The sequence below is a fragment of the Hyperolius riggenbachi genome, chromosome 6 (assembly GCF_040937935.1).
Source record: "Hyperolius riggenbachi isolate aHypRig1 chromosome 6, aHypRig1.pri, whole genome shotgun sequence".
In the NCBI taxonomy this organism is placed as follows: domain Eukaryota; kingdom Metazoa; phylum Chordata; class Amphibia; order Anura; family Hyperoliidae; genus Hyperolius; species Hyperolius riggenbachi.
In genome coordinates this window covers 78,626,042-78,652,989 of record NC_090651.1, presented here as the reverse complement: position 1 = coordinate 78,652,989, position 26,948 = coordinate 78,626,042, and the positions used below count along the sequence as shown (strand labels likewise).

Below are 26,948 nucleotides of genomic sequence, written 5' to 3'. Positions count from 1 at the left end.
CACCCAGCAGCAAAGAAAGGTTTCTGGCTCCGTATGAACCTGCATTATGACAGCCTTGTTGCTTTGCAGACTCTGTACCCCACCTGTGGAGAAGAGGCAAATATGACATGTTAATTCCTAGTAACACTTGTTTGGTGGCTTAAAAGTAATATCCACCAATAGATCATATAGGGCTCGATTCACAAAGCGGTGATAACCCAGTTATCACGCCTAAAAGACTTTAGGCGTGATGACCTTTTCACCACTGAGTTATCACCGCTTTTTCCTGCTCTTCGCGCGAAGTTACCGCGCGTGAGCACGCGCGCAAAGTCCCATAGGGCTTAACCTCCCTGGCGGTTAATTTTTTTTGCCAAATTGGCAAAAAAAACTTTTTTTTTAATTTTTTTTTTTTGTTTCATGTAAAGCTACCAGAGTGGTAGCTACATGAAACACCACTAGAGGGCGCATGTGTCCCTCTAGTGCGATCGTCGCCGGCATCAATAGCAAACAGGGGAACGCGTATACAACGCGTTCCCCTGTTTGGCTTCTCCTGTCGCCATGGCGACGATCGGGATGACGTCATGGACGTCAGCCGACGTCCTGACGTCAGACACCTCCGATCCAGCCCATAGCGCTGCCCGGAACTCATTGGTCCGGGCAGCGCAGGGCTCTGGCGGGGGGGGGGCCCTCTTTCGCCGCTGCGTGCGGCCGATCGCCGCAGAGCGGCGGCGATCAAGCTGTGCGCGCGGCTAGCAAAGTGCTGGCTGCGCGCACAGCAATTTACAGATTAAAAATCGCCCCACCAGGGGCTGAGATCTCCCCCTGCGCGGCATAGCCCGAGCTCAGCTCGGGCTTACCGCCAGGGAGGTTAATGGGAGCTTCGCGCGAAGCGGCGGGTGCTGCGCGCGTACGCGCGGTAACTTCGCGCGAGTTTCTTCTTATCATGCCTAAAGTGAGTTTAGGCGTGATAAGGGCCTTTTCACCAGCGTGCAAACACTTTGCACCGCTTGGTGAATCAAGCCCATACATTGCAGTTACTTCCCCTAATCATTCTTCCAGTTCCCCCCACCACATCTATCATTTAAGTACATTTACCACTGCTTACTGACCCGTTCCTCTAATTCATTCATGTCAAACTACGGCCCATGGGCCAAATCTGGCCCTCGAAGCCATCAACAGTGTCAGATATGCAAGGAATATGGCCGTGGGTAAAGTAACCACAATCAGTGTTGTTACCCGATTCACAACAATATAATATAGTATCCTCTGATGTCAAGCTCTGTACAAATCCAACCATTGGTACAGTTGCAGAGCTTGACCTGGGTGCAGTGGTCGACTCCACCCCTTTCCATCCACCCCCCCTGGCAAGAAAAAGGTTGATGAGAACGGATATCACAATGTGGGCAGAGCATTGCATCCACTGCATCCCGGGCAAGTTCGATGAGACCATACTGATGGTCAGACTTGCATGGAGCTTGAGATCAGGCAATACTACTATGAAATACCAGGTAACGGCACCGACCGTGTAGTCAGTGCAGTACACGTGGCTAGTTGTATTTACCTCCTGCAGCGGGGTCCCTTTGCAAACCACTTTCTCACTCATTTCCCCACAGTAGAGGAACCACAGAGAAGGGAGGCAAGAGGGGAAGTTAAAGTATGGAATGAACAGGAGCAAGCAATTGTTGCCTACAGCTGGAAACAACAATAGCCATTGGGATAGCATTACAGCAATAAAGAGCAAGCATCAGGGGACGCGTATCAAGAAAAAAGGGTGCAAGGGCTTGCCGCTAGTAGCATATTGCTAAACTTCGCAATATTCTACTACAGGATTCAGATAGTAAAAGATCTGTAAACTCTACCAATATTTTACTATGACTTAACCCAACCCCCTACTCACACAGAACCCTCCCTCTACCGATGCATCCCCCCTTGGTGGCGGCCTCCCCCCCCCCCCCCTCCCTCCACTGCAGAGCTGTGATTTGCGGCAATGACAGCAAAATAGCGGGCAACCACTATGCAGCAAGACTTAGCATCCGCTACTTTATCAGGCGCCTCCCTGCAGCCAACTTTACTGTCATTGCCACAAATTATGGCTTTGATGCCTAGACGCTTAACCCACCCCTTCCCCACTACTCTCACTGCCGCAGAGCCGAGACTTGCAGCAGTTAGAGTAAATAGCGGGCGCAGAGTCTTGCCGCAATTTGCATGGTGGCAAGAATCAACGCCCTCTATTTAATTGGGCGCCTCCCTGCAGCTGAATTTCGTCCAGTTATTGCAAATTCAAGGAGGAAAGGGGGGGGGGGGGCAGCTGGTACTTGATGCATTCACCATCAGGGCCGGATTTACCATAAGGCACTGTAGGCACGTGCCTACAGGCGCCTGATGATGGAAAGGCCGCTCACTCTACTTCTCGAGCACCTCCCCTGCTCCTTTCCCATGCAGATTGATGAGCGGAGTGTAAATGAGAGGTTACTCACCCAGCTCTCGGCATTCCATTGACAAGATCTCCCCCTTCAGTCAGGGGCACCACTAGCTACTTAATACTGAGGGTACCTCTGGGTACCAAATACTAAGGGGTACCTGTAGCTACCTATGATGGGCAAGGGAAGTAAGGGAGAAGTGACAGCTGGGCCAGCCAGCACAGTTGTGGTGCAGTTCGGCGGGGTTTGTAGGTTCATGGAGGATGAAGTCTAAGGTGCCAGGACATCAGTGCCTATAGGCTCCTGTGAGGTAAATCCGGGCCTGTTCACCATTAACTTTCTTGTTTTCCTCCACCCTAAGAATTTGTCTAAGTGCCCATGGACTATATGAAGAGTAGATTGCATGAAAATGTATATTGACCAATTACCAATTAACTCATATCCATAGGGTAGGGGCAGGTGGCATTGCTCAAGAATGCCTACATATTAAGGCTCCATGAAAGTTTTGCTATGGGGCCCCATAATCTCTAGCTACGCCACTGTGCAAATTGCAGCTTCTATAACGAGAGCCTATGGCAGCGACCTTATTTCCTGTTCCATCAGGGGACGCCTGTTCACACTTTACAACAGACACGAATGATTATTTAGGGTGAGCTAAGTTTGCACAGTGTACAAGCCTAAGACAGACTTTTCAGATGCATAAAAATATGTCTTTCCTAGCTTATAAATACAGGAAACGGTGTCTGAAAACAGATTACAACTAATATAGGGAATAGTTTTAGTTAATGCAGCATGACATTCTTTAATACTTTCATCTACAGTATGTGCTAAGCAGTGTTTCTCAACATTTTATTGGTTTGTACCCCTTTTAAATCCCTGTACTCACCAAGTAGCCCCTGGCATAGTAAACATTATCACAAGTACCCCTTGACAAATATATATTTAATCTTAGCACATGATAATTGGTTCTAAACAATTGCCAAGCATTTACTATTGCTTTTAATTAGCTAAAATACTAATTTGATGGTGTTTAAATACGATTTATCATTTTCTAAAACTCTAAATTTGTTATTCTTGGTTAAGTATATCAAGGCCGAGTACCACCTGGAACCATCAGAAGTACCCCCTGGGGTACGCGTACCACACGTTGAGAACCTAGGTGCTAAGCTATGGAGGCCAGAAACCTGTCACAGGCATGATCAATCCAGAAATAGCAGACTCCTTCCCTGGATACTCTTCATGAGCATGGAGTGACACTGCCCTCTTGAGGCCAACACAGAAATTACACACCAAAGCTCAGATGTCAGGGCAGACAACTCCATCAATAGTTGCGATGTAAAATATAGAGAAACAGAGAGCCCAATATAGTGTAGTATGTTATGCAAAAATAAAGTAAGGCTAATTAGTGAAAAGAGTATACTCACAAGCGCGGGTTACCACATAGGCAACCACTGTATAGTCAGGTGAGGAGATTAGACCTGTCTTCACTCAGGGATAAGAAGTCGCTTTCTGTAGATCAGAAAAAGGGGTAGATCACCCCTCCACCAGGGTTGGACATGGCATAGCAGTAGGAGAACAGAGGCGCCAGCAGGATATAAATGGATAAAACCTTTAAAATTTGCTTGGAGGAAGTGGTAGACTTACCTCCATAAAGCAGACACGACAGACTGAATAGTAGCAATCACATTTATTATATAGTACCCCAAAAGTACAGTGCAACACGTTTCGCAAGCCAAGCCCGCTTCATCAGGCAATAAACGTGGGGACAAAACTGTAGAGTAAAAATTGGGCCCTAGGGCAAAATTAGCCTGGGGGACCCCCCCAACAGACACCCCCCGACCAAAAGCGTCATTAGAGGCCTTTTGTTGCAGCCACATTTCCCTCCTGGGCCCCTGAGCTGGCTACTGATCCTCCCCCAATCAACTTCCAACTTAACAGACTCTGCAGAGTCCCTGGGGAGAAACAGTTAAGTTGGGGGAGGGACACCTTGGGGGCCCCTACAGGCTCTGGGACCCTGAGGCAATTGCCCATTTTTTCCTATGGTAGCTCCGGCCCTGACTGTAGACAAGAGACAGTACATTATGCTATAGTAAATTCTGCAGTTACAAATTTGGATATCAATATATTGCATATCATAAAGCATACCATATGAAAAATTGCTATGTGTAGATGGCAAAAAAAGTTGGTTGTACAAGTAAACAATAGGGGGTAGATGCTATGGTGCTCATGATAGTAATGAGCCATGGGGTGTTTCTTTTACACGGATTTGCAATGAGTGGTATTAGTAATGAAAAAAGGTATATGGCCTGGTGCACACCAGAGGAGTTTTTCTGAGCGTTTTGAGTTTTTAAATCTGCTGCTAATGTTATCCTATGTGTCTGTGCACACTGGAGCAATGAGGTTTTGTAAAAAAAACCCATAGCATTACATTGGAAAGAGCTTTTGAAACCTCTAAAAGCTCTTCCCAATGTAATGCTATGGTTTTTTTTTACAAAACCTCATTGCTCCAGTGTGCACAGACACATAGGATAACATTAGCAGCAGATTTAAAAACTCAAAACACTCAGAAAAACTCCTCTGGTGTGCACCAGGCCTAAGTCAGCAAGTGTAATGGGTAATAAAGCATTGAGAGGAGAACAGGGGGCCAGAAATATAAGGCAAGGGCGAGTGTGCGAGCAGACAATGGGCTTTCACCATCTGTGTTCAGTGAATTGGGGTTTTGGGAAGGGTGGGCGGGGTTAGGGCGGGCTTGCGAGTAGCCAATGGGCTCTCGCCACCTGTTTTCAGTGTGTTGGCTGCTTGCACACTCGCCGTTACCCTGCCCAACTAACACCTCTCACACATCTAATTGGCCCTATTAGCAAGTACCTGTATATATAAGGAGTTGAGCGTCCTCACCCCTTCACTGAGGTGATACACCTGCTATTGCCGAAATTCTGGTGAGTGGTTTATGTTATTTTATTTGCACACTTTACCTTATATTTCTGGCCCTCTGTTCTCTTTATTACCCATTACACTTGCTGACATATACATTTTTCCATTACTAACACCAATCATTGCAAATCTGTGTAAAAAAAACACACCCCATAGCCCATTACTATCATGAGCACCATAGCCTCTACCCCCTATTGTTTACTTGTACACCCAACTTTTTATGCCATCTCCACGAAGCAATTTTTCATATGGTATGCTTTATGATATGCAATATATTGATATGAAAATTTGTAACTGCAGAATTTACTATAGCATAATGTATTGTCTCGTTTACAATTTTGTCCCCACGGTTATTGCCTGATGAAGCGGGCTTGGCCTGCGAAACGCGTTGCACCTCACTTTTTGGGGTACTATATAATAAATGTGATTGCTATTATTCAGACAGTCTTTCATGTCTGCTTGGAGGAAGTGGTAGACGCTCTGCTCTGTGTGCGGCTAGTCTGGTCTTCAGTAGACCAGACTAGTTGCGCACAGAGCAGAGCGTCCCTTGCGGCTGGAGGCAGGAACGGCGGTAAGTCGCTGCCCGCTGTTAGCTGCCGAGTTACCGGAGGGGAGAGCCAGGAAGGGGGCCCCAAGGTGAGGGAAGGGCGACTCCCCCCCCCCCCACCCCTTCCCCACGCTGTGCACACCGCTCCCTTTCACTGCGCTCCTCCCCTCCTGGGGGACACCTATAGACCTAGCTACATACTGGGAATACCTATACACCTGGCTATACTGGGGACACCTATAGACCTGGCTTTACTGGGGACATCTATACACCTGGCTACATATACTGGGGACACCTATACACCTGGCTATACTGGGGACACCTATACACATTGGAGGAAGCTCTGCCAAATGGCGTCGATTTTTGGTGAAATTCGGTCAGATTACATGTATTTTGGGGGGAAACATTAAGGCAGAGCTCAAACTTCCCCGACAGACCTTTTACACCACTGCTAAGGTCATGTATATTTTGCCCCACCCATGACCACGCCCACATTCTGTTGCGTGACCACACCCATTTTTTGGCGCACAGGGGTGTTTTTTTTATCACTATAAAATATCTGTTGGCAGTAAATTATTAGATCTTACTCTGTAAAAAAGAACATGAAATGTGGGCAACACTGGTACGGGGCCCCATAATCTCCTATTGCCCGGGGGCCCCATGAGTTGTCAGTCCGCCCCTGGTCCTCCCTAATGCTCAGATAATCCGTTAAGGTTCCCAGCAAGTGTGTAGAGAGCCAATAATCACTGAGTAGCCCAGTATCGGCATCTAATGGGAATATTTCACAAAAATTCATTTGTCCACTGTACTTTTTGCTTTGCTCAAAAGCGAGAAATCAGACGACAGGAAAGTTAAAGTCTGTTTAAATAAAAAGATAAACCTCAGCAGCACACACAAGGCACCAGAAGGTTGAAAGCTTTTGAATGCTGCAGAATCCTTTATTATATGTCCTCTATAGTCTATACCAGTGCTGCAGCCAGCTATCACCATGCCTAAACGCCCCTCATATAGGCAACAAATACAACAACTCAATCCAAGCCACTCTAGAGGTGCCTTCACAGTTAGTAAATATCACAGCCATCTCCTGTCTTCACAGCAGAGACACCAACTTCGGAAACTGAAGAGTAGCAGGGGAAAAAAATGGAAGAAAGAGCACACAAAGCATAACTGCAAAGTTGTTTCAGGACCTGTGAGTAGATGAAGGAAATGCCAGAAAAGAATCCAACCACTTTCAAAGCAGACATTTAACATTAGGTCAAAAAATAAATAAATTGAAAAGCGAATGCAGGAATCCACCCCTTTCTTCCTACATCTCTCTTCTCACCAGTGGCCTAGTTAAAAGGGATGCAGAGGTTGTGACCACACTGAGGCCCTTTTACCGGAGGAGCCCACTAGGTCTAGGGGCCCTCCCTCAACCATCTGAATAGTGGTAATCATTAAACTTCTCCCCTCCTCTGCTTACACCTCTCATAGTGTGGATGTCTTTGGCAGGTTGTGTTGTGTCACATGAATTGGGGTCCAAAGCTCCTTAGCCTCTCTGCTGCTTCTCAGTTGTATGCTGTGAATATCAACTTCCTCCTTTTCCTTGAGTCATGCTTCCATTATGTAGGTTCCAGTTTGAGTAGCGCATGCACTTCACTTGTACAAACACTGCTCAGCAACTAATATGAAAGATCATGTGCAGTCCAGTCAGAAGCTGCTGTCTGACTCTAGACTCTAGGTAGAGAAATGATGAGGCTGTGACTGACCATGCAAGGAACTACATTACAGTGATACTAGGAGCTGCAAGTACAGCATTGTATTCGCATCTTCTGGCATGCAGTGACCCCCCCCCCCCCCCCCCACACACACAGATTACTAATACTAGCAGAAGCGCAGTCGGCTTGAGGAAATGACACGTCGTGCTGGCCGTGAGCCAGTGGAGCCCCCATAGGCAAGTCATGGTGGTTCCCCTTAAACCCCAATGGCACACACCATTACAAACCTTCCTTACTGGGAACCACTGTAGAAGGTGTTCCACTGCACCCAATGTATTCACAATAGTAAGAATGTCCCAAAAAAACTTGCAGCAAGTCTTCAATGAACATATACATATTCATTTCTAAGGGTAAAAAGATACAAAAGACATGGTAAATGAATCCATAAAAGGACAGTAAAAGTGTATACATTCCTCTTTCAAAAGTAACAATTTTGAATGGGGACAACAGGCCTCACTTAGGAGCTTACTATGCTTGCATAAGACTGTTTTTAAAGGTAACAACGCCAGCTTGTTTTGAGCACAACTTCTCTTCCTCGGGCCTTAATTAACCGTTGAGATCTGATAATGAACCACAACACAATACTATGATTAATGTATCAGCTCCACAAATGATGCCAAAATGAAGCCCAGTAAGTGACACAGCCATCCAGGCAGACCGCATTACACTTCCTGGGTCTGGAGATGTCCGGTTCTTAGTGTGGACTACCTGGATGGCAGTGTCCCTTACTAGCATTTTTCCCTTAATGTTGGCACCATTTGTGGAGCGGATTCATTTATCATAGTAGTGTGGTTCATTATCAGATCTCAGCTGTTAATTAAGGCTTGAGGAAGAGAAGTTGTGCTCAAAACAAGCTGGCATTGTTGCCTTTAAAAACACAGCATTATACAAGCCCAATGAGCACCTACAGAAGGCCTGTTGTCCTCATTTGAATGGTTACTCGTTATAGAAGAATGTACACATTTACGGAAGTTCTTTTTAATTTAAAGTATCTGTTGCACCTTTTACCATTAAAAAGGAATATTCTATATGTTTATTGAAAAATGTTTGTGTGAAGATTTGTAGTAAATAAATGATTGCTATTTTTTAAATATTCTTACTATATACTGAGAGAGCACAGTTGAACCAATAGTCTGGCTAATCTAAGGAAGTGTTGATTTTAAAGGGTATCTGAAGTGAAAATAAACCTATGATATAATGATTTGTATGTGTAGTACAGCTACAAAAATAAAACATTAGCAGCAGAGATTTGAGTCTAATATTGTTTCCAGTACAGGAAGAGTTAAACTCCAGTTATCTATACAAAGGAGTTTTATTGAGCTCTGCCTTCTGAAGCTTATCATCTCAACGGTCTGTCACTGTATTTCGTTTTTTTCTGCAGAGAAGACTTCAAAAGTAGAGATGGCCCGAACGGTTCCACCGCGAACTTATTCATGTGAACTTGTTGCGAGTACGACCCGCCCCTATACTACATCATTAGGCTCAACTTTGACCCTCTACGTCACAGTCACCAGACCCAGGGCAGCCAATCAGGCTACACTCCCTCCTGGAAAGCCCCCCCCCCCCGCATCAGCCATTTCCCTCACTCGGTGTGGCTGCAGTAATTAGAGAAGGGAGAAGAACCTGCTGTAGACATAGGGAAACAGATAGACTCGTTAGATTGCTCCTTGCTAATTCTTATTGCTAAAAAGCACCCCACAACGGCTCTTTTGAGAGCTAATGTTCTTGTGATCGTTTTTTTTTGTGTGTGTGTGTGTATGTGTGTGGTGCCCATACAGCATATACAGCCCCGCTTCATCAGGCAACAACAACGGAGCAATAGCATATGTGGTCAGTAGAAGAGCCAGGCACCTCTGGCAGAAGTGCCTGGCTCTTCTACTGACCACATATGCTATTGCTCCGTTATTGCCTGAGGAAGCGGGATCAAACCTGCGAAACGCGTTGCATATTTGGAGTTCATAAATAAAATATATTGACTGTCTTTACTACAGTCGTTGTGTGTCTACTTGGAGGAGGTAAGTCCACCACTACCTCCTCTATCTACTCAGTGTTCTGTTGAGAAGAATATGAAGGCTTCCATATTTATTTCATTTTTAAAAAATACCAGTTGCCTGGAAGCCCTGCTGATCTATTTGGCTGCAGTAGTGTTTGAATCACACCAGAAACAAGCATGCAGCTAATCTTGTCTGTTGTGACAATGTCAGAAACATCTGATCTGCTGCATGCTTGTTCAGGGTCTATGGCTAAAAGTATCAGAGGCAGAGGAACAGAAGGATAGCCAAGCAAATGGTATTGCTTAAAAACAAATAAATATGGTAGCCTCCATATACCTCTCGCTTAAGGCCCATACTCACGGGGGACGGCCGTCGCCGCAACCGCGTGGCACGCGCGTGTTGCGGCGACAGTTCCCCCGTGTGTATGATGCGCGCGCCCCGAACCGTCGCCCGTCGGAGCTGTCGCCAGGCGATTGACATGTTCAATCGCCGGCTACAGTCGTCGCCGCAACCTCGCCGGAACTGTCGCTAGCCCCGCATGTGTATGCGGGTTAGCGACAGCTACCCACACACACCACACGGAGCTTCCGGCGGGGGGGGAGGAAACTCAGCGACAGCTTCCGCCGCATCGCTAATCCCTCTGCTGCCGTGTGGATGCAGAGGGATTTGGCGACGAGCTGTCGCCGAACTGCCGCCGAACTGTCGCGCACACGCTCCCGTGTGCGGCGACAGCTACAATTGTACCCCCGTGGGTACTTAGCTTTAGAGAGAGAGAGAGAGAAAGAGATCCCAGTCTCACTCTCTTCCAACTTCAGACATTCCTTGCTGAGCTGGTATCTTTATGTTGCTATGCTGCTGATGAAGTTCAGCGTGAGGCAAAGCTGCAGAGTGTGATGTGATGCATGTATTTTAGTGTTCTCTGCAAAGACTCTGGGCAGTGAAACGGTTAACTGTAAACTCTCCGGCTCTGTGAAGGGGTCGGGACATTTGACCAGTGCCCCGTGATGCTGTGATAGAGGCTGCAAATCCTTAGTGCCACGGAGAAACTGCGACACTTGGTCAGTCTGCTTTGAGTATTTTACTATTTGTAGGAGGTTTACAAAGCATTTTATTGACAAGGTTTGAAAATATCGCCGAGGAGAAAAAGATAATTGCATATGGGTCCTGGAGTTGATGCACTGTGGCCTTACACTTACCTGAAGAGATAGAGTCCCAAGTGCAATTCATTTTTTCTTGTGAGTTTTCTCCTAGGAGATAATTTAACTTTTTTTTCAACTTAACTTTTGAGTACTTTGCAATTAACCATCCTGGCGGTATGGACGAGCTCAGCTCGTCCATTACCGCCGGAGGCTGCCGCTCAGGCCCTGCTGGGCCGATTTGCACCAAATAAAGAGCAGCACACGCAGCCGGCACTTTGCCAGCCGCGTGTGCTGCCCGATCGCCGCCGCTCTGCGGCGATCCGCCGCGAGCAGCGGCGAAAGAGGGTCCCCCCAGCCGCCTGAGCCCTGCGCAGCCGGAACAAATAGTTCCGGCCAGCGCTAAGGGCTGGATCGGAGGCGGCTGACGTCAGGACGTCGGCTGACGTCCATGACGTCACTCCGCTCGTCGCTATGGCGACGGTGTAAGCAAAACAAGGAAGGCCGCTCATTGCGGCCTTCCTTGTTTATTATGGGCGCCGGAGGCGATCGGAAGAACGCCTCCGGAGCGCCCTCTAGTGGGCTTTCATGCAGCCAACTTTCAGTTGGCTGCATGAAATAGTTTTTTTTTAATTTAAAAAAAACCCTCCCGCAGCCTCCCTGGCGATCTTATCAGAACGCCAGGGTGGTTAAAAAGGTACCAAAAAGTAGGTGAAAAGGTACTACCAAAATTATTGAGTATTTGCTTGCTTGCTGGTGGTTTAACAGACATTTTATTGACAAGGTGTGAAATTATCACCTAGGAGAAAGCTCAGGAGAAAAAGTTAATAGCATATGGGCCAGAGGCTCTTATTCCATTCACTATTTGTCCTGAGTTTTCTCCTAATGCTGGGAACACACAGTGCAATTTCCCAATCGACAGGTAATCTGACGGGAAGTTGTATCGCGTGTACATGTCCAACTACTCCCGATCGATAAAGGGATCGATTTTACAATTATAACTTTGCAAACTTGATTCCTTTATTGATCAGAAACAGATCGGACAGGTTGGAAATAAATGTCCGATTCCCGTCGATTGGACCAGAAGTTGCATCGTGTGTTCCCAGCATAATAGATACTTTGTTTTATTCTCTTAAAATAACTTTTCAGTAATTTGCAATTCAAAATTTGCCAAAAATTAGGTGAAAAAGAACTGTAAAAAATATTTTACCCATTTTCTTGCTTTCTGCTGGGTTAAAAAGCATTTTATTGACATAGTGTGAAAATACCACCTAGGAGAAAAAAATTACATATGGGTCAGAGTGTTAAAGGGAACCTGAGACGAGAAGCGTCTCAGGTTCCATACTTACCTAGAGCTTCCTTAAAGCGGTATAAAACCCTGACATAATATTCAATAAAAACAGGTTTTCCTACTTTTTATATGCCATACGGTTATCATATTTGCTTTTGTGCATAAGTATCATTCATTTAGAAATTATATGTTCCCAAAGTACACTTTTTTTTGCTCTGAAAGCTGACTTTGCTTTTTATTCATAACTGCTTTACTTATCTTCTACCTAAGGGCTGGTTCAGACGGACGTTTGGAGGCGTTGCGTTTGCTGGCGTCGCGTTCAGCAGCGTTCGTGTGCGTTTGGATGCGGTCGCGTTTTTTCTTCCCCTAGGGGGACATTAGCCGTCGCGGTTAACCATTCCTGGAAGCTACATGTAGCTTCCAGGGGCTCCTTGAACGCCAGAGAAAATCGGGACCCAAACGCCGCGTTTGTGTAAACGCGCTTGAAAGCTTGGTACAAACGCTCCCATTCACTTGAATGGGAGCGTTTAACACCAAGCCCTGAACGCTGGCTGTAAACGCTCTGCAAACGTCCGTCTGAACCAGCCCTAAAGCAGAAATGCTTTCTGATTGTCTCACTGTCTTCAGGAGAGTTTGCAGTGTCAGAGAAGGGTTTGTTTACATTCCTCACTTGATACAATTAAACACAAGATAACATTATCTCTAGTTCAGATTAGTCCAGCTTTCCCTGCAGGGGAGCTTCTAATGCCTGTGTTTAACCCTTTGAATGCTGTTCTAGTAGAAAAAAACCTGCTGGTTGTATATAATATGCTGTAAATAATCTATTAGAGCAAAAAAGAAATGCTGTGTTTCATTCCGCTTTAAGCCCGCTAAAAAAGAAACCGTAACCAAGAATTGAACTTCATCGCAATCAGTAGCTGATACCCCCTTTCCCATGAGAAATCTTTACCTTTTCACAAACGGATCATCAGGGGGCTCTGTTTGGCTGATATTGTGGTGAAACCCCTCCCCCAGTGTGATGTCAGCGCCTTACAGCACTGAGGTGCGGACATTACACTGTGGGAGCCTTGTTGCATTGTGGGAAACAACAGCTTTTTCCAGCTGCCAAAAAAGCAAGCAGAAGCTACTTCTACTGACATCACCTGCCAGCAGTAAAAATGTCGCCATTTGATAAATTTCAGAATGTAAATCAGGGAGAAGAAATATTTTACAATGGGCAAACACTGACAAAATCATTTATACATGACTATTGTAAAAATTAACTGATCAGGGTTTTAGGACGTAGATTCGACGTCCTAATTAGCCCCCCCCCCCCCGTGTGTTCTAGGATGTAGAATCTACGTCCTGCATTAATTACCACTTCCTGCCGCCACGCATGCAGGTGAGCATGCATGTGGCCGCTTGTGCACAATCACGTGAATCATAAAGTGAATGATTGTTGCTGTTAGCTAGCAACAATCATTCAATAAAGTTAGAAAAAAAAAGTTGTAAAAGCAAAAAAAAAATTAGTGACATAGTACTAAAAAAATAAAGTGTTTTTTTGTTCATTCCCCATTCATTTTTAACCCAAACCTAGCCTATTAACCCCTACAATACCTAAACCTGTTTATAAATGTTTAATGACTGCCACCAGTAGCGATCGGATGCAATCGCTGAGGCGAAAGTTTCAGGCCCCAATGCTCTACAGATGTACCGCTCTGCCATTACCCAGTGATGCATCTGTACAGCTCTATGCCCCCTGAACTGTCGTCCTAGCGAACGCATTCGATCGCCACAGACGTGCAGATTGGGGATAACGGTCCACCACATGCTCAGCTAGAAATGAAATATGGCACATGGGGTATCATTTTAATCAGGAAGGGCCAAATAATTTATTTGTAAATGTTTTATAACTGAGGGATGTGAAAATCTGGAAGGGTGAAAAATGAAAAATGTTTGTTTTCTGCATTTACGCCTAATTTTTCCCCATAAAGGGACTATAAAAAAAAAAATAGTTTTGGGAGAAAAATATTACCCAAAGAAAGCCTAGATTGTACTGAAAAAAACCAAGATATGTATCACTAGGATGGCATAGATAATTAAAAAGTTACTGCTGTATCAAAACAACACAGCTAAAGTGTCAAAAGTGTGGAACAAGAACCAGTTAAAGAGAGTCAATCTCGCTTCAGACCTCATAGATAGCAGGGGCATGTGTGCCCCTGCTAAAACGCCGCTATCCCGCGGCTTAACGGGGGTCCCTTCACCCCCAAATCCCCCTCCGTGCAGCGGGGGAGCGCTTCCACATTGGGGCAGGGCTAAGCGCCGCAGCCCTGCTCCACGCGCGTCTGTCAGCGCGTATCTCCGCCTCTCCCCCGGCCCTCTCAGTCTTCCTTCAATGAGAGGGGCGGGGGAGAGGCGGCGATACGCCGCTGATAGACGGCGCTGAGAGGCAGGGCTGCAGCCGTTAGCCCTGCCTCCAGCAGCAGCAAAATCTACGACCAATTTGGTCGTTGATTTTGCGGGGGGGGTGGTTTGGGGGTGAAGGGACCTCCGTTTAGCCGCGGGATAGCGGCACACGTGCCCCTGCTAACTATGAGCTCTGAAGCGAGCATTATTCTCGCTTCAATGTCTCTTTAAGCACTTTTTCTCATTACGTTATTTTCACTGGAGTTCCTTTTTAAGGCCGCTCCTCCCTTGCGGTTTCCCTGGGTGGCTCCTGTCACTTGCAATTTAGCCTGAAAGCCTGGCCGAGTCGCGCTTCATCGCTCATCCCTTGGAGTGTTCTGTGCCTGTGCAGTAGCACTGCGCAGAATGCTCCCAGCCACAGCAGCACGCCTGGCCACGCATGCACGACGACGGGGATTCAGCTTTCGGGTTGAATTGCAAATGACAAGAGCCACCAGGGGAGACAGCGAGAGACGAGTGGCCTAAAGAAAGCCTCAGGTAAGTACGGTACCTAAGATGCTTCTCATCTCAGGTACACTTTAAGAACACATTTGAACACTAAAATTAGGTGATTTATGTAGTATGAGTGGGCATTTTCAGTTTGGAGAAGTGTCACGTAAGGTGCACGTTTATATAAAGAGTCCTCCCCTTTTGTATCATTTTTGTATTACTATATTAAGAGCTGTCCACGCAGCACATTAATCAGAAGGAACGTGATGAATCACTCCTCACATCTCTGTTCAGTACACCTAGCTCTATATTTGAAGTAATAACACGGCCGTGTTTGTGATAAACACACGGGGTGTGAGATTATTGGCAATATCCGGTATTCTGCCTCATCCACAGCCGCCATTAGTCATCAGAACACAATACTTTCGCTCTGTAATTTACAGACAAATGCAGTTGCTCAACCCCCGATCTCTGAGGGCAACTGACAACAATCTATATAAAGGTTTATGACATTTAGGACCATTGCATGGTGGGGAGTTTTGTAACTGGGCTTCTATAACCTCAAACAGGGTTATATTTAAAACAAATAAATAAAAAAAATGAATAATCCACGTGCAGTATGCCTGCTTTCCTGCCTCACTTAACACCAGAGATAGGCGTCATGTTTTATTTTATATGTCAGGCCATTTATCTCATTCGTGGCGCAATGTTTATAATTGTTATGACCAACAGTCCCTTTCTTCCATTGTAGCTTTAATTTACGATTTTAAGAACATACGACTGCTTAGAATGCATTCAGCAATTTAACCCCATAGGGTCTTTAAATACACATACCCACCTTTAGCTTATCATACCCGCCTTTAACCTATCTCATAAATCGGTAAAGTGCTTAAAGAGTACCTTAGGTAACATGATGAGATAGACATGGATATAGTGCCAAGCATACAATTAATTAGGCTGTGTTCCTTTTCTTCTTTTTCCGTCTGAAAGTTAAACATGTAAATGCGCAAGCGACAGTTTATCTCTAGTCGGGACCTAGTCAGACAATCTTGTGGATAAGGAATTACAGTGATAAAACTCTTGACTGGAAGAGAACAGCTTCTGAGTGCAGGGGATAGATAAAAAAGGTCAATAGTTCCTATTATTTTGCGGTGCCCTGCGATAGATCCCCTACCACAAGAGTGGTCGCGAGTTACTGCACATAGAATTTAGAAGCAGAGTGACTCATTTGTCCATCCAGTGTGCTTTTCATTCCAATATGGAAAAGTTCAATTTCATATAGTTCTTATACACATACCTGCACTGAGAACCAATAAGATGACTATCAACTAGTTAATAACTGAACATGTTTTGAGAACAGCATTCACTTTGGGTGTGTTGCCATGGCCTGTGCCCCAGATCTATAGCCATCGTGCACCGAACATGGCCCCCTACAAAACCCACCTGCATGCCCCGGACCTCTGGCATCCTCCATTGTCATGGTGTTGCAGTGCTGCCATTTGGGTGGGCAGAGCACTGCACAGGGAAGGCTGGGCACAAAGAAGAGGCCAAGCCTTCCCCCTGCTTCATCTTTGGCATGTGCCTGGTGCAGAAACTATGTAGCTGCACCCCCTGTCCAATGGAAAACGCCTGGGCATTGCAGGACAGCCTTGCAATTTGCTGCCTGCAGTGACAATCCTGGAGAGGGGGGCACAGCTTCCACAAGTTGAAGGGCAGGGGGTGTGTGTTAACAGTTTCACCCCCTGCACGGCCAGGATTTTTTTGGAGCCGCTGCAGCACATGCCTGCATCTCAAATGCTTTACAGCCCACCAAAGTGGAGCCCCGAAGAAACCAGACAAGCCTGCAGCCAGGAGAGGAAGCTCTGCAGCAGAGTTGTGTCTTTCCCTCTGTGTGTGTCTATCTCTCTTAAGTGTCTTGTGTATCTCTCCGAGTGTCTGTGTGCGTGTCTGTTTCTCTTTTCTTATCTGTGTTGTGTTTCATACATGGGGGGAATGTTTATTCTTTTCATATGTGGGAGAGGTACCATTTGCTGCATTTTAGTATCGGAGGTATCGTTTGCTAACTGCGCAGTACAAAGTTTTCCTGTACTGCGCCTGCGCAGTGAGCTCCCGCTGCAGGGCCGCCATCAGAAATTTCTGGGCCCCACGTACTTAGCAAACCTACAGCCCCCCCCCCCCCCCCCCCCTCAAATCTGATAGGTAGATTGTGTGGGTGCAGAGCCACGGTATGTGGGGTAGAGGCAAAGCAACTTGCCTGGGGCCCATAACCCCCCCCCCCCCTGCATTGATGCGTGTTCACCAATCACACAGCAGGGAAGAGGTAGACGACCACACAACTCCTGTTATGCCACGGTAGCATTGCCAGCATAGGCTCGAGTGGCACTACCACTGTTTGGGCCCCACACTACTGTCCCTCTTGTACCCCCGATGGCTGCCCTGTCCCGGTGGTGCGCAGCCACGGCCGTGCAGCCGCACTTCTATTCGTCTAGTTAGACGAATAATGACACCGATGCCAGCAGTGGGGAACAGCGCATCGGAAGAGGACTGAGCGAGACATTCCAGCTGCAGGGGGCCGATAGAAGCCCCAGGTAAGTGGCAGTTTTTGTTTTTGAAAACGTCAACAGAACTCTTTTAAGTAAACTTTATTCACGTTGTCATTATGGGGTGTAGTGTGTAGCGTTCTGCGGAATCTAATCTATTTCGGAATAAGGCTGTAACATAACAAAATGAGGAAGAAGTACAAAGGCAAGGATCCTAACTTGCAGCCAAAGCATGCAAAAACAATTGGCAACATCATTAGTTTTTTTCAGTCTGTAACGGGTCTCCATCAGGCTCATGTTAACGGGAACCTAAACTGAGAAGGATATGGGTTTTTCCTTTTGAAATGATACCAGTTACCCGACTCTCCTGCTGATCCTGTGTCTAATACTTTTAGCCACAGCCCCTGAACAAGCATGCAGATCAGGTGCTCCAACTGAAATCAGACTGGATTAGCTGCATGCTTGTTTCAGGTGTGGGATTCAGCCACTACTGCAGCCAAAGAGGGCATAAAATGCATCTGTACAAAGTAATATCTTAGGGAATAAGTTTTAATGAATGCATCATGGAGAGCTTTAAATGTTGTAACACCTAAGAGATGATATTTGTGCCTGTTACTGGGAACGGGATATTTCTATAAGTGTGTAAACATGTCCTGCTGGCTGCTCTCCATTCACACTACAAAGCAGCAATACACATGAAATATGAAGCAGAATATTCATAGTGCAGGCTGGCTGGGTGTAATTAATGAATATTGTGCCGGAGGGGATGCATAAACATGACAAACACGGGGTTCTCAGTGATGGGGGGCAGCGGGAATGTGTTGGCTCATTGCCTCAAGGAGTTTTCTTCTGATAAATACAATTAACATTTCAGAAGCAGCCCCAGGCACAGTGTAAGCAAGCAGAGTCGATTAATTACTCTGCACAAGAAAGATTCAGATTAAAGCCACATTCCACCCCAATTAATAAAGGAAAGACATCAAACAAATGGAAAGCTGGCCACACATACACACACCAACTTTTAAAGGGTTGCTTATCAGATGGAATTGCTCAAATACCATCCTACAGAAGGCGCAACCCATAATCAAATCTTAAGGTGCCCATACATCGAACGATGTTTGGGCAGATCGACCACGAGACAGATCTCTCTCTGATCACAACTCTGTTGCCTGCAGATAAATTGACGATAGATTTCAGCATGACGTGTTTGTGATGTCACACATGCGCCTGGTGTCACGCGGGGGTGATGGAGGTGGAGGCCAGGAGTGGCGCCAGCAGGACAGTTCAGAGTTTACACTGCACACGGCCACAGGGGTAACATTAACACTCGGGGTACAGTGGCCAGGGGACCGTCGCGTACATCGGTCATCGCACTATTGACTGCAGTTATCGCACAACCGATCAATCACGACAGACCTAGATTTTCTAGCATGCTCAATACATACATTCGACCGATTTCAGCCTGGAATTAAGACAAGACAAATAACATTTATATTGCGCTTTTTTTTTCCTGGTGGACTCACAGCGTTGGAGCTGCAGCCACTAAGCAGTAGAAGTGTTAGGGAGTTTAGCCCTAAGACTCCTTATTGAATAGGTGCTGGCTTACTGAACAGGAGGAGCCGAGATTCAAACCCAGGTCGCCTGTGTCAGAGCCCTTAACCAGTACACTATCCAGCCACTACGTCAAATCAAACAAATCTGCGCCTCAAAATGGGCACTTTTAAGACTGCATTTCCAATTTTTGCTCAGTAAGTCATATTTTGCAGGTAGGAAAAAAAAATTAAAAAATCACAAAAATGTAATGGAAACCATTGCTGGATCCACTTCTCTTTCAGTTGTATTTTTTCCCTTCATGAAGTACCTCTGCCACTAAAGCAGATCATAGCAGTTAGAGCTTGTTCACACTACAAGAGCTTTTCTAAGCGCTTTGTGATTGTAAAAGCTCTTGCTAATGTTATCTTGTGTGTGGTTCTCTCACTGGAGCAATGCGATTTTCTAAAAATACCCCATAGCATTGCTTTTCAAAATCACTAGCGCTTAAAGAAAACCTGTAACTAAAAAAAGTGCCCCTGGGGAGTACTCACCTTGGGTGGGGAAGCCTCTGGATCCTATTGAGGCTTCCCCCGTCCTCCTGTGTCCCACGGCGGTGTCGCTGTGCCCCTCCGAACAGCGGGGATGTACATATTTATCTTCCCAGCACAGTATCGGTTCGGATATAGGCGGAAATAGCCGATCGCTGTCAGTCCGCTCTACTGCGCAGACGCAAGTCTCCTGCCCCTGCATAGTAGAGCGGGCCCAACAGAGATCGGCTATTTCCACCTATCTCCGTGCTGAGAGCTGCAACAGCGCCCCCGCTGGAGCCAGGGAAGGTAAATATATCAAGCTTGTCAGGCTTGTCGAGCCAGGATTGCAGGACACTTCGGGGGAGTCAGCGCTGGATTGCCTGCAGCTACAGGGGGAGTACACCCCCCACCCCCCCCCCCCCCCGCGGGATCTTTTTTTTTTGTTAGAGAGTCTCTTTAAAGAGAATCTGAAGTGAAAATAAACTTATGATATAATGAATTCTATGTGTAGCACAACTAAGAAATAAAGCATTGGCAGCACAGGTATGACTCGGATAGTGTTTGCAGTACAAGAAAAGTTAAGAAACTTCAGTTATCTATGCAAAAGAGCTTCTCTGAGTTCTGCTACCAAAAAAGTCGTGGAAAGCACTGTCTTTTGAAGCTCTTATCTCAACTGTCTCTCACTGTTTCTTGTTTGCGGTTTTCTGGTTTTCCTGGAGAGGAAAGTTGGAAAGGTCATTAGCTAAGCTCTGTAAAATCATTTAAAATGCTGAGTGTAATGTGTAAACTGCACATATTAGAGAATGATGCAATGTTATAAATAAAAAGCTATATAACTGAAAATAAAAATATGAGACTATTTTCTTTGCTACTAATGTGCTATCAATTATCCATACTACACATTGAATTATATCAATTTTTTCTCTCGCTTCAGTGTCACTTTAAAAAGCTCATGTAGTGTGAACAAGCCCTTAGGGTGTGTGAGTACACATACTACTCCTGGTGCTGTTATTAAAAGAAAATTTTTTTCAACAAAACTACACTTCCCAACACAATAAGGAAATAGGAAATTTTCTGCTCCACCAATTTAGAGATTCTCACGGACTGACGTCTGCCCACTTGTGCACATTCAGCCTGAACCACTCCCACTTCAGTGGGGGGGGAGAAAATAAGTCGGAAGTCATGCAGCAGCACCCTGACGAAACCCTGTGATATGGTGAAACATGTAGGTGGGCTGAGCCAAGATAACATGGTGAACTACCGAGCCCTTGTTGTTCCCCGCCGGGTAGATATATTGTGCGGATGGATCATGGGCTGTCTTCGTAAAATCTAGCCACCAGCAAAGCCGCATGACCTGTATATTGGCCAAGTGTGAAGTAGAGCTCTGGGGATAAAGGACGGCGCACAGCATCTGCAATCCACCCGTGCTTCAACTGGGAGATGGTGAGAACTGCCACACAAGCCTATATGGCTATTTGTTAGCCGTTGAAAATGTATGATGTAAAAAACTCAAATTGAGTACAGAGTTGCCTCATATTGAGTGCTTATGACAACACCTTTACATGCCGAATCTATGAGAAGCTTCTGTTGATGGTGCAAACTATGGACACTGAGTATTGTTGCTTTCTGCTAAGCAGGAGTGGACAATTTGTTTGAATTCAGCAAGGAAAGAGAATCAAGCTAGCTTCTCAACAATATACAGCACAAGATAAGAATATGTAGCGAGGGTTTTCGCATACTTCCCTTTCCTGTTACTTGCATTAATAACAAAGTGTTTAATCCCCGAGGACTGCATTTATAGGAAAGAGAGTGGATCTAAAAACCATGTGGTGTTTGCTAAATTAAAACTAGATAGATGTGGCCGTGTGTGCATGTAGTGGTCTGGCTGGAGGTATGCTGCTTTTCAGGTGGTCGACCCCTGGCATGTCTAGACCAAATGTTTGTAGTGGTTTTAATTTGATCGGAGTGATCCACACTGAAATTAGAAGTTTTGAATAAAGGCTTTCTGAAATTTTTCAACACAGCCAATTGTGGTCTGCACCATATTTTTTCTGATTGGTAAACATGCAGCAGGTACTATCCTGTTTTATTTAGCAATAACTGCATAAACATTTGTTATGCATAATTCGTATAAACCAAGGTTCTATTACATGCATATTAACCACTTCGCATCCAGACCTTGTTTCCCACTTATGGACCAGAGCAGTTTTGACAGTTTAGCTATGACCGTATTTAATCAGCAATAACTTTACCCCTACTTATCACACAGAAATGAAATATACATTTTTTTTTTTAAGACAAACTAGGTTTTCATTTTATGCCATTTTTTCCCTCTAACAATTTTTGTTTTCTATGAATTTTAATGGTAAAACAAGGGGAAAAAATAGAAAAAACACATTATTTCTCAGTTTTACCAATTCCAGTTTAAAAATAAAAAGTGCTACTGTAGATGAAAAAAATTTTGTTTGGCTATTCTTACTGCTCATCACAAAACTTAGATTATGTTCCTGTCACAATTTATGGTGAAGATATTTGATCCTGAATTAATGCTACAGAGTGTATTTTTCACTATGAACTGAGAAAATAAAAGTATTTTTAATGGTAAAAATCAATCTCACTAGCTCAGGAAACATATATTCCTGTTCACCAATTAGTGCTGCATCAGATAGTGGCGGCAATGTGCACAGGGGCAGGCCCAATCCTGCACAGCACTGCTTCTGCTACAAGACGTATATCTACTGACTCGTATTATCGTAAGAGAACAGAGGCGCCAGCAGGATAAAAGGTAATAAAAGTTTAAAAATTTGCTGGGAGGCCGTAGTAGACTTACCTCCAGAAAGCAGACTCAAAATACTGTCTGAATTAAACAAATTTACCAGTAATAAATGTATTTGTTTAATTCAGACAGTATTTTGAGTCTGCTTTTCGGAGGTAAGTCCACCACGGCCTCCCAGCAAATGTTAAAACTTTTATTACCTTTTATCCTGCTGGCGCCTCTGTTCTCCTACGATAATACTGTGTCCACCCCAGGTGGAGAGGTGACTTACACCTACTTTTCTGATCTACAGAGAGCGACATCTTAATCCTGAGTGAAGACAGGTCTAATCTCCTCATCTGCATCTACAGTGGTTGCCTAAGAGGTAACCCATGTTTGTGAGTATATTCATCTCACACTTACATTTATCCACGGTTTCCAATAAATACTACACTGTATTGGGCTCTCTGAGTTTCCTATTTATCTACTGACTCATGGCTTGGATGAAGTCACAGAGGACGTAGATATACAGTAGTGGTGGATAAAGTGGTTAGACAAAAAAAAGTGTCTGAACTTTTGCTTTGCACCCAAATGGAAGGAGTAGACTGAAATTTGTACTGCTGGTACATCTACGCCACTGATAACGCTTCCTTTATGCCACAGCCTCAGGTTTTAGAAGAGCTTGTTTGATTAGCTTTGCTGTTTTCTTACAAAAAAGAAAGCAGATGGAAACTATGGCTTCCAGGAGAGAATCTCATGAAAACAAAATACTTAAAAACCGCTTCCGGACTGGCCTAGTTCAGATCTACAATTGGCAATACCCCAATCAATGAACTCATGATAATGTACACGTAAGAAGTTTACTGGTTTTACAGATTTCAGTGCATCAATAAAATTTCCACTTACGGTATTTAAAGACAGGTTTTTAGAGAAAGGAAGGGTCTCCCTCTGTCAGTGCTAGAACTCGGTTAGCCTACTCCTCCACATTGTGCTGTAAAATACATTTCAGGTTTGCCCCTTAATCACATAAGCATGTTCCTATGAGTAAGGACAGATTAGTACATTCAGATGTGTGGTATTTCTTTTTAGGACAGGAAGTGCACATAGGAACTGTTCATATTCAAATTGCCATTTATGTAACAACCCAATTGAAAGAGATACGAGTACGAATCCACAAAAAGACAGACAATTTCTAATAATAGTACTCCTTACATGCAATGACACACTTGTGGACTGATAGTTATTTGTCCCTGTGGTTTGTATAAACAGGGAAAACCAAAGAAATGCAAGTCAGCAATTAGACTTAAAAGTATGGAACAAGTGGTGTCAGAAAGCATTTTATTAAATCACAATCTATCCTAGCCCAATTCAGAGTTCAGGATATTGATGGGACTAGAGATGAAATTGAAAGGAGGAGATTACCATAAAGAATTTCTCAAAAATGTTTTTTAGATTAAAAAACAAAAAAAAAGTAAAACACAACACAATAGGGGACACTGACCGCAAACGTTTGCAGATAGGACATATGATTTGGGTTAATGTCTCTAAACAGCCAAAGGAACACAGAATGCTATTGGCTGGAGGTTTAATAGTATAGTAGTATAGTGTGGAAGCATAAAGTATAGGAAGTGGAAATTAGATTAAAAGCAAGCTACTCCCCTCAGTAGTGGGAAGCCTCTGGGTAGTCCAGAGGCTTCCCTGATCCTCTTACACCCCCACTGAAAAGAAGAATGTTATGCATCATTATTTCTCAAACACCGTCGCATGAACCCCTTTATTAATGAATGCATTGGTCAAGAACCAGGGCTGTGGAGTCGGAGTAATTTTGGGTACCTGCAATCGGTGGGGTTTCATAAACTGAGGAGTCGGAATTCGGATGATTTTTGTACCAAATCCACAACCCTGGTAAGTATTAGACTAAGGAGTCAGAGTCGAGGAGTCAGAGCCATTTTGGGTTCCTGGAGTCGGAGGTTTCGTAAACTGAGTTGTCGGATGATTTTTGTATCGACTCCACAGCCCTGTCAAGAACCACTAACTTCACACTTCAAACTAGCAACTGGGGGAGATACTGTACAGTGTATAAAGAGACTGAAAAAAAACCTTAGGGTGATCCTGGATGGAAAGCTAACACTAAGACAGCAGGTATCGGCTGTTAAGTCCTCATTTTCCCATCTGAGAAAAATAGCAAGCTATAAACACGTTATGCCAGCTGGAGACCGACCTGCGCTAGTTCACGCATTTGTATCCTCCCGTCTGGACTACTGCAATGCCCTGTTCGCCAGATCCCCGGATAAGATTCTGCGCCATTTACAATCAGTACAGAACGCAGCGTGACAGACTCCTAGCTAATAACCCCACAACTGACATCTCCCCAATACTGCAAACTCGTCACTGGTTGCCAGTAAAATGGAGAATCCATTTTAAGATCTGCTGACAATTCGCCTTGAACCACATGGACCCAACCACATGGTACCCAAATACATAGACAAGACAAGACAAATAACATTTATATTGCGCTTTTCTCCTTGCGGACTCAAAGCGCCAGAGCAGAGCAGCAGCCACTAGGGCGCGCTCTATTGGCAGTAGCAGTGTAAGGGAGACTTGCCAAAGGTCTCCTTCTGAATTAGTGCTGGCTTACTGAACAGGCAGAGCCGAGATTCGAACCCTGGTCTCCTGTGTCAGAGGCAGAGCCCTTAACCATTACACCATCAGCCAACTGCATAGCGGATCTGTTGGAGCTATATGCTCCTCCACGCACCCTCCGCTCTGCCAATCAAATTAATCTGGTTATTCCCAGGATCCACTTAAAAACATTGCCGTTTCCTATGCAGCCCCTACTCTATGGAGCTCACTTCCACAATCAGTGCGAGAGGATTCTTCTCTGGACAGCTTTATGAAAAGGCTAAAAACTCACCTCTTTTCCCGAGCCTTTGAGAGTGCATAACGCAGGTCACAGTGCTTTGAGTCCCCAAGGAGAAAAGTGCTATAAAAATATTATTATTACTGTTGTTAACATCATCTCAAGACACGGACAACACAAGAAACAGAACATTCATATTGTGCTTTTCTCCTTGCAGACTCAAAGCACTTGAGCTGCAGCCAATAGGGAGCACTCTGTAGGCTGTAGCAGTGTTTGGGAGTCTTGCCCAAACGTATACATATCTACTGGAATGTACCACTGCCACCTCTGCTTTCTAAAGATCAATGGACAAAGTCTATGCACCACTTGAAGCAACAGGATTTAATGAGATTGTGGATGTAAGAAGTGAAGCACAGAACAGAACCCAGAGAGATTTTATGGCAGCAAAACTGTTTTGTACCAATTTTACTGTATGCAATTCAATCCAAAATCTGGGATGTCTCATCCAAAACCAGATTTACACTTTCTTGCGACTCGTGTTCCATGTTTATCAACCCCTCTTCCATTCCATTTGCAGCCCCCTCTCTGATGCACAGTATCCATCAGACAGTGGCTCGCCACTGCAGCTTCCTCTTCCATATACAGCTGCCACTGGCCTGTTCTAGAAATCCTTTCCAGAAATCTGACCTAGGTGACAACCCTCAGAGAATGAAGCTGAGGCATTACAAAACACTTCATTTTAACACCATTGCCAATTTTTTTTTGCAGAATATGAGTTGAACGATCTTAAACCACCATTTTGGATGAGGTTAATCTAGCACCTCTACATATAACCTTAGACTTTGCAGGTATGGAAGGTTTTGTAAGTAAACTTAACAAGTCCACCTACCTCTGCCAACAGACAGTGAGACTCCTCCAGCATCTGCTGATTGGCACCCGATAAGAGAAGATGATAGTGGGACAGCTTCCCCAATCTTCATGTCTACTCACTATGGAAAATGAATATGTGTAAGTTCTGGCATATACAGTGGAGCCAGCTGTTGGTGGTGACAGATGCTACTTCTATAATGATTTTTTACCCAAAGTGTGAAAGGTAAAAAAAAAAGTGAGTAGCAATGTGCAGCAGGGCAAATACTGTAAAACAAAAACATTCAGATACACTGGAATACCTTTTCATTAAAGTTGCGTCCACATCTAAAAAGCAGGGGTGTGCTGCAGTAAGGAAGCATGAGCTGGATAGAGGGATTAAAGGACAACTGAAGTGAGAGGGATATGGAGGCTGCCATATTTATTTCCTTTTAAACAATGCAAATTGCCCAGCTGTCCTGCTGATCCTCTGCCTCTAATACTTTTAGCCATAGACCCTAAACAAGCGTGCAGATCAGGTGCTCTGACTGAAGTGTAACTAGATTAGCTGCAGGCTTGTTTCAGGTGTGTAATTCAGACACTACTGCAGCCCAAGAGACCAGTAAAATAGCCAGGCAACTGGTATTGCTTAAAAAGATATAAATATGGAAGCCTCGCTTCAGGTTCCCTTTGAATGACAACTGAAGTGAGAGGGATATGGAGGCTGCCATAATTATTTCAAACTATGCACATTGCCTGACTGTCATGCTGATCCTCAGCCTCTAGTACCTTTAGCCATAAACCAGGCAGATCAGAGGTTTGACTTGAAGAGACTCAGAGATGAGTCTTCTTGCCTTTTTTTTTTACTTCGGCATAATAGCCTATACCCGCATGGTATGTTTTGAATGCAGAAACTTTTTGATATGCGATTTTACACATACAATGTATGCAT

At 44.8% G+C, this 26,948-nt stretch overlaps 1 long non-coding RNA gene across 1 annotated transcript; it reads right to left on the bottom strand.

Annotated features, from left to right (window-relative positions):
* On the bottom strand, positions 1-26,130 carry LOC137522471 (uncharacterized). Its single transcript, XR_011022304.1, has 3 exons — positions 26,040-26,130; positions 23,197-23,328; positions 1-83 (listed from the first exon to the last, which is right to left on the bottom strand). It is a non-coding gene; the product is annotated as an uncharacterized lncRNA (long non-coding RNA).
* Positions 26,131-26,948: the final 818 nt, after the last annotated feature.